The 8,325-nt window shown below is 40.5% G+C and overlaps 1 non-coding gene across 1 annotated transcript; it reads left to right on the top strand.

Moving 5' to 3' along the window:
* The first annotated feature begins 7,706 nt into the window (after window positions 1-7,706).
* On the top strand, window positions 7,707-7,814 carry LOC130964054 (small nucleolar RNA R71). The gene has a single exon (XR_009080166.1). It is a non-coding gene; the product is annotated as a small nucleolar RNA R71 (small nucleolar RNA).
* The last annotated feature ends 511 nt before the right edge of the window (window positions 7,815-8,325 follow it).

Genomic DNA, 8,325 nt, shown 5'->3' with positions numbered 1-8,325 from the left:
ACCATTTCAATCAATTCTTGAGCTTCTGCAGGCGTCTTCTTCAGATGAAGAGATCCTCCAGCAGAGCTATCCAAGGACATCTTAGATAGTTCAGAGAGACCATCATAGAAAATACCTATGATGCTCCATTCAGAAAGCATGTCTGAAGGACATCTTCTGATTAATTGTTTGTATCTTTCCCAAGCTTCATAGGGATTCTCCATCCTTTTGTCTGAAGGTTTGGACTTCCACTCTAAGCTTACTCCATCTTTGTGGTGGAAAGAACTTTGCCAAGAAGGCATTGACTAGCTTTTTCCAAGAGTCCAGGCTTTCTTTAGGTTGAGAATCCAACCATATTCTAGCTCTGTCTCTTACAGCAAAAGGGAATAGCATCAGTCTATAGACCTCAGGGTTAACCCCATTAGTCTTGACTGTGTCACAGATTTGCAAGAATTCAGCTAAAAACTGATGAGGATCTTCCATTGGAAGTCCATGGAACTTGCAATTCTGTTGCATTAGAGAAACTAATTGAGGCTTAAGCTCAAAGTTGTTTGCTCCAATGGCAGGGATAGAGATGCTTCTCCCATAGAAGTCGGGAGTAGGTGCAGTAAAGTCACCAGCACCTTCCTTGCATTGTTGGCATTGTTGTTGTTTTCGGCTGCCATGGGTTCTTCTTCTTTGAAGAATTCGGTCAGGTCCTCTAAAGAGAGTTGTGCTTTGGCTTCTCTTAGCTTTCTCTTCAAGGTCCTTTCGGGTTCAGGATCAGCTTCAACAAGAATGCCTTTGTCTCTGCTCCTGCTCATATGAAAGAGAAGAAAAAGAAAATGTGGAATCCTCTATGTCACAGTATAGAGATTCCTTGAAATGTCAGAGGAAAAGAGAAATAGAAAGAAGAAGGAGAAGAAGAATTCGAACTTTAATTAGATAAGGTTCGAATTGTGCATTTAGAAGGAGTGGTACTCCATGAATAGAAGGATGTGAGAAGGAGGGAAAAGGATTTTCGAAAATTCAATTAAAAGATTTTGAAAACATTTTGAAAATTTGATTGATAATTTTTGAAAATTGAAAGTGGAAGAGAAATCAAGTGATTTTTGAAAAAGATTTTGAAATTAGAAACTAAAAAGATTTGATTGAAAACTAATTTGAAAAAGATATGATAAAAAAAAATATGATTGAAAGGTTATTGTCTTAAAAAGATGTGATTGAGAAGATATGATTTGAAAACCATTTTAGAAGATATGATTTGAAAATTATTTTAAAAGATTTGATTTGGAAAATTAGTGATTTGCCTAACAAGAAAAGATATGATTCAAACATGAAACCTTCCTTAACAGAAAAGGCAAAAAATGTTCAATCAAATCATTAATTGTTAGTAAGTATCTTTGAAAGGAAAGAAATTAATTTTGAAAACATTTGATTAAAAAGATTTGATTTGAAAAAGATTTGATTTTGGAAAACTTGAAAAAAAATTGATTTGAAAACAAAATCTTCCCCCTAGCACCATCCTGGCGTTAAACGCCCAGAATGGTATACATTCTGGCGTTTAACGCCCAAAATGCTACCTCTTTGGGCGTTAAACGCCCAACCAGGTGCCCTGGCTGGCGTTTAAACGCCAGTCTGCCTTCTTCACTGGGCATTTTTGAATGCTCAACTTTTTCTGTATAATTCCTCTGCAGTGTGTTCTGAATCTTCAATCCCTTGTATCATTGACTTGAAAAGACACAAATTAAAAATATTTTTGGATTTTTAATAATTAAAATGCAACAAGAATCAAATAACAATGCATGCAAGACACCAAACTTAGCAGTTTGTATACTACTGACACTAATGAACTGAAAATGCATATGAGACACACAAAATACTCAAGTCAATAGAATTCAAAGATCAGAGCAAGTGAATCATCAAGAACATCTTGAAGATCACTAAGACATATGAATGCATGCAATTGACACCAACTTAGGATGAGACACTAGACTCAAACAAGAAATATTTTTGAATTTTATGATTTTTTTATTTTTTAATTTTTTTGTGTTTTTCGAAAATTAAGTGGAAAAAGAAGGTATCAAAATTCTTAATGAGAATTCCAGGAATCAGTGCAATGCTAGTCTAAGACTCCGATCCAGGAATTAGACATGGCTTCACAGCCAGCCAAGCTTCCAAAGAAAGCTTCGGTCCAAAACACTAGACATGACCAAAGGTCAGCCAAGCCTTGGCAAATCACTGCTCCAAAAGCAAGATTGATACGAAATCAACAAGCTCTTGTGGTGATAAGTTGAAACCTCGGTCCAATCAGATTAGACATGGCTTCTCAGCCAGCCAGATTTCAACAAATCATCATGAAACTCTAGAATTCATCTTCAAGAATTTTGAAAAAAATACCTAATCTAAGCAACAAGATGAACCGTCAGTTGTCCAGCCTGAACAATCCCGGGCAATAACACCAAAAATTTGATGTTGTTGCCGGATCTTGGCACTGATGTTACCAAAGGCTTGCTCAAAACTAGAACAATCCCCGGCAACGGCGCCAAAAACTTGGTGCGCAAAATTGTGAACTATACTTTTTCACAACTCTCATAATCCCTGGTAATGGCTCCAAAAACTTGGTGCGCTCAATACCATGGCATTACACAACTTCGCACAACTAACCAGCAAGTGCACTGGGTCGTCCAAGTAATAAACCTTACGTGAGTAAGGGTCGATCCCACGGAGATTGTTAGTATTGAAGCAAGCTATGGTCATCTTGTAAATCTTAGTCAGGCAAACTCAGATGTATATGGTGATGAACGAAAATAACATAAAAGATAAAGATAGTGATACTTATGTAATTCATTGGTAGGAACTTCAGATAAGCGCATGAAGATGCCTTCCCTTCCGTCTCTCTGCTTTCCTACTGTCTTCATCCAACCCCTCTTGCTCCTTTCCATGGCAAGCTCGTGTAGAGTTTCACTGTTGTCAGCAGCTACCTCCCATCCTCTCATTGGAAACGATTGCATATGCTCTGGTCACAGCATAGCGGAATCCATATGTCGGTTCTCAATCAGATCGGAATAGAATCCATTGATTCTTTTGGCGTTTGTCACTAACGCCCCACCCTCAGGAGTTTGAAGCACGTCACAGTCATTCAATCATTGAATCCTACTCAGAATACCACAGACAAGGTTTAGACCTTCCGGATTCTCTTGAATGCTGCCATCAGGTCCTGCCTATACCACGAAGACTCTGATCTCACGGAATGGTTGGCTCGTTTGTCAGGCGAGCACTCGGTTGTCAGGCGATCAACCATGCATCGTGCAATCAGGAATCCAAGAGATATTCACCAAGCCTCAAATGCTTGTAGAACAAGAGTGGTTGTCAGTCACTTTGTTCATGAGTGAGAAGGATGATGGGCGTCAATCATCACCTTCATCATGTTGAAGAACAAGTGATATCTTGGATAAAGAACAAGCGGAATTTGAATGAAAGAACAATAGTAATTGCATTAATACTCGAGGTACAGCAGAGCTCCACACCTTAATCTATGGTGTGTAGAAACTCCACCGTTGAAAATACATAAGCATAAGGTCTAGGCATGGCCGAACGGCCAGCCTCCCAATGATCTAAGAACTAAAATGTTCAAAGATGATCTAGAGATCTAAAAGTGATCAAAAGATTCCTATACAATAGTAAAAGGTCCTACTTATAAGAAACTAGTAGCCTAGGGTGTACAGAAATGAGTAAATGACATAAAAATCCTCTTCCGGGCCCACTTGGTGTGTGCTTGGGCTGAGCAATGAAGCAATTTCGTGTAGAGACTCTTCTTGGAGTTAAACGCCAGCTTTGGTGCCAGTTTGGGCGTTTAACTCCCATTTGGGTGCCAGTTCCAGCGTTTAACGCTGGGATTCCTTGAGGTGACTTTGAACGCCGGTTTGGGCCATCAAATCTTGGGAAAAGTATGGACTATTATATATTGCTGGAAAGCCCAGGATGTCTACTTTCCAACGCCGTTGAGAGCGCGCCAATTGGGCTTCTGTAGCTCCAGAAAATCCGCTTCGAATGCAGGGAGGTCAGAATCCAACAGCATCTGCAGTCCTTTTTGGTCTCAGGATCAGATTTTTGCTCAGGTCCCTCAATTTCAACCAGAAAATACCTGAAATCACAGAAAAACACACAAACTCATAGTAAAATCCAGAAAAGTGAATTTTAATTAAAAACTAATAAAAATATACTAAAAACTAACTATATCATATCAAAAACATACTAAAAACAATGCCAAAAAGTATACAAATTATCCGCTCATCAATGAGCTCTCTTGTTTGCTCCATCCTCTTCTTAGTGATGGGCTTGTCCTCTTCAATGAGGATGTCTCCTTCTATGACAACTCCAGCTAAGTTGCATAGATGGAAAATGAGATGAGGAAAAGCTAGCCTTGCCAAGGTGGAGGGCTTTTTGGCTACTTTGTAGAGTTTTAGAGGGATGACTTCATGAACTTCTACCTCCTCTCCAATCATGATGCTATGGATCATGATGGCCCGATCCACAGTTACTTCGGATCAGTTGCTAGTGGGGATGATGGAGCGTTGGATGAACTCCAACCATCCTCTAGCCACAGGCTTAAGGTCCAATCTTCTCAATTGAACCGGCTTGCCTTTTGAGTCTCTTTTCCATTGAGCTCCTTCCACACATATGTCCATGAGGACTTGGTCCAACCTTTGATCAAAGTTGACCCTTCTAGTGTAGGGGCGTGCGTCTTCTTGCATCATAGGCAAGTTGAATGCCAACCTTACATTCTCCAGACTGAAATCTAAGCATTTCTCCCGAACCATTGTAAGCCAATTCTTTGGGTTTAGGTTCATGCTTTGATCATGATTCCTAGTGATTCATGCGTTTGCATAAAACTCTTGAACCGTTAAGATTCTGACTTGTTGAATGGGATTGGAGAGAACTTCCCATCATCTTCTTCTAATCTCTTGTCGGATCTCTGGATATTCGCCCTTTTTGAGCTTAAAAGGGACCTCAGGGATCACCTTTTTCTTGGCCACAACTTTATAGAAGTGGTCTTGATGGGCTTTTGAGATGAATCTCTCCATCTCCCATGACTCAGAGGTGGAAGCAATTGCCTTCCCTTTCCTCTTTCTTGAGGTTTCTCTGGCCTTAGGTGCCATCAATGATTATGGAAAAACAAAAAAAGCTATGCTTTTACCACACCAAACTTAGAATGTTGCTCGCCCTCGAGCAAAAGAAGAAAGAATAGAAGAAGAAGAAGAAGATATGGAGGAGAGGGAGAGAGTTGTGGGTTTCGGCAAAGGGGGAGAAGAGAGGGTTGTGTTGTGTGAAAATGAAGAAGGATGGAGGGGTTTATATAGTGGAGGGAGAGGGGTTTGGGTTCAGTCATTTAGGGTGGGTTTGGGTGGGAAAGAGATTTTGAATTTGAAGGTAGGTGGGGTTTATGGGGAAGAGTGGATGGATGTGATTGGTGAAGGGATAATGAGGAAGAGAGATTGAGGTGATTGGTGAAGGGTATAGTGTTATTGGATTGTGTAAAGAAGAGAGAAGTGGGGTAGATGGGGATCCTGTGGGGTCCATAGATCCTGAGGTGATCCTGTGGGGTCCACAGATCTTGAGGTGACAAGGATTTCTCATCCCTACATCTTTTAGGCATGTAAAACGCCCTCTGTATGCAATCCTGGCGTTTAACGCCAGACTGATGCTTGTTTCTGGCGTTAAACGCCCAAATGTTGCCTGTTTCTGGCGTTTAACGCCAGCTTGATGCTTGTTTCTGGCGTTAAACGCCAGCTTGGTGCTTGTTTCTGGCGTTAAACACTAGACAGATGCTTGTTTCTGGCGTTTAAATGCCAAACAGCTCTTTCTCCAGGGTGTGCTTTTTCTTCTGCTATTTTTGATTCTGTTTTTAATTTTTGTAATTGTTTTGTGACTCCACATGATCATAAACCTTATAAAACATAAAAGAACAATAGAAATATAGATAAATAAAAATTGGGTTGCCTCCCAATAAGCGCTTCTTTAATGTCAATAGCTTGACAGTGAGCTCTCATGGAGCTTCACAGATGTTCAGAACATTGTTGGGACCTCCCAACACCAAACTTAGAGTTTGAATGTGGGGGTTCAACACCAAACTTAGAGTTTGGTTGTGGCCTCCCAACACCAAACTTAGAGTTTGATTGTGGGGGCTTTGTTTGACTCTGTATTGAGGGAAGCTTTTCATGCTTCCTCTCCATGGTTTCAGAGGAAGATCCTTGAGCTTTAAACACAAGGTAGTCCCTATTCAATTGAAGGACTAGCTCTCCTCTGTCAACATCAATCACAGCTCCTGCTGTGGCTAGGAAGGGTCTTCCAAGGATGATGCATTCATCCTCATCCTTCCCAGTGTCTAGGATTATGAAATCAGCAGGGATGTAAAGGCCTTTAACCTTCACTAACACGTCCTCTACCAATCCATAAGCTTATTTTATTGACTTGTCTGCCATCTCTAATGAGATTCTTGCAGCTTGTACCTCAAAGATCCCTAGTTTCTCCATTACAGAGAGTGGCATAAGATTTATACTTGACCCCAGGTCACACAGAGCCTTATCAAAGGTCATGGTGCCTATGGTACAGGGTATTAAGAATTTACCAGGATCTTGTTTCTTTTGAGGTAAAGTTTGCTGAACCCATGTATTTAGTTCACTAATGAGCAAGGGATGTTCATCTTCCCAAGTCTCATTACCAAACAACTTGGTATTCAGCTTCATGATGGCTCCTAGATATTGAGCAACTTGCTCTTCAGTTACATCTTCATCCTCTTCAGAGGAAGAATAGTTCTCAGAGCTCATGTATGGCAGAAGAAAGTTTAATGGAATCTCTATGGTCTCTATATGAGCCTCAGATTCCTTTAGGTCCTCAATAGGGAACTCCTTTCTGTCTGGAGGACGTCCCATGAGGTCTTCCTCATTGGGATTCACGTCCTCCCCTTCTTCTTTGGATTCGGCCATTATTATATCAATGGCCTTACACTCTCTTTTTGGATTCTCTTCTGTATTGCTTGGGAGAGTACTAGGAGGAATTTCAGTGATTTTCTTACTCAGCTGACCCACTTGTGCCTCCAAGTTTCTAATGGAGGACCTTGTTTCATTCATGAAACTTAAAGTGGCCTTAGATAGATCAGAGACTATGTTTGCTAAGCTAGAGGTGCTCTGCTCAGAATTCTCTGTCTGTTGCTGAGAAGATGATGAAAAAGGCTTGCTATTGCGAAACCTGTTTCTTCCACCATTATTAAAGCCTTGTTGAGGCTTTTGTTGATCCTTCGATGAGAAATTTGGATGATTTCTCCATGAGGAATTATAGGTGTTTCCATAGGCTTCACCCATGTAATTCACCTCTGCCATTGCAGGATTCTCAGGATCATAAGCTTCTTCTTCAAGAGATGCCTCTTTAGTACTGTTGGATGCATTTTGCAATCCATTCAGACTCTGAAAAATCATGTTGACTTGCTGAGTCAACATTTTATTCTGAGCCAGTATGGCATTCAGAGCATCAATTTCAAGAACTCCCTTCTTTTGAGGCGTCCCATTACTCACAGGATTCCTCTCAAAGGTGTACATGAATTGGTTATTTGTAACCATGTCAATGAGTTCTTGAGCTTCTGCAGGCGTTTTCTTTAGGTAAATGGATCCACCTGCAGAATGGTCCAGTGACATCTTAGAGAACTCAGATAGACCATCATAGAATATATCCAAAATGGTCCACTCTAAAAGCATGTCAGAAGGACACTTTTTGGTCAACTGCTTGTATCTTTCCCAAGCTTCATAGAGGGATTCACCATCTTTTTGCCTGAAGGTCTGAACATCCACTCTAAGTTTGCTCAGCTTTTGAGGAGGAAAGAACTTGGCTAAGAAGACCGTGACCAGCTTATCCCAAGAGTCCAGGCTATCTTTAGGTTGTGAGTCCAACCATGTTCCAGTTCTGTCTCTTACAGCAAAAGGGAAAAGCATGAGCCTGTAGACTTCAGGATCTACTCTATTAGTCTTAACAATATCATAAATCTGCAAGAACTCAGTTAAAAACTGATAGAGATCTTCTGATGAAAGTCCATGAAACTTGCAGTTATGTTGCATTAGAGCAACTAGTTGAGGCTTCACCTCAAAATTGTTTGCTCCAATGGCAGGGATTAAGATGTTTCTTCCATAAAAATTGGAAGTAGATGTAGTATAATCACCAAGCATCTTCCTTGCATTATTGTTGGGTTCGGCCATGTCCCTTTCTTTTTCGAGATTCTCTGTAAGGTTTTCTCTGAATTGTTGTATTTTAGCTTCTCTTAGTTTTTTCTTCAGAGTCCTTTCAGGTTCAGGATCTGCTTCAACAAGAATGTTC

Source organism: Arachis stenosperma, chromosome 2 (genome assembly GCF_014773155.1).
Source record: "Arachis stenosperma cultivar V10309 chromosome 2, arast.V10309.gnm1.PFL2, whole genome shotgun sequence".
In the NCBI taxonomy this organism is placed as follows: domain Eukaryota; kingdom Viridiplantae; phylum Streptophyta; class Magnoliopsida; order Fabales; family Fabaceae; genus Arachis; species Arachis stenosperma.
This window is presented reverse-complemented; position numbering and strand designations above follow the sequence as displayed.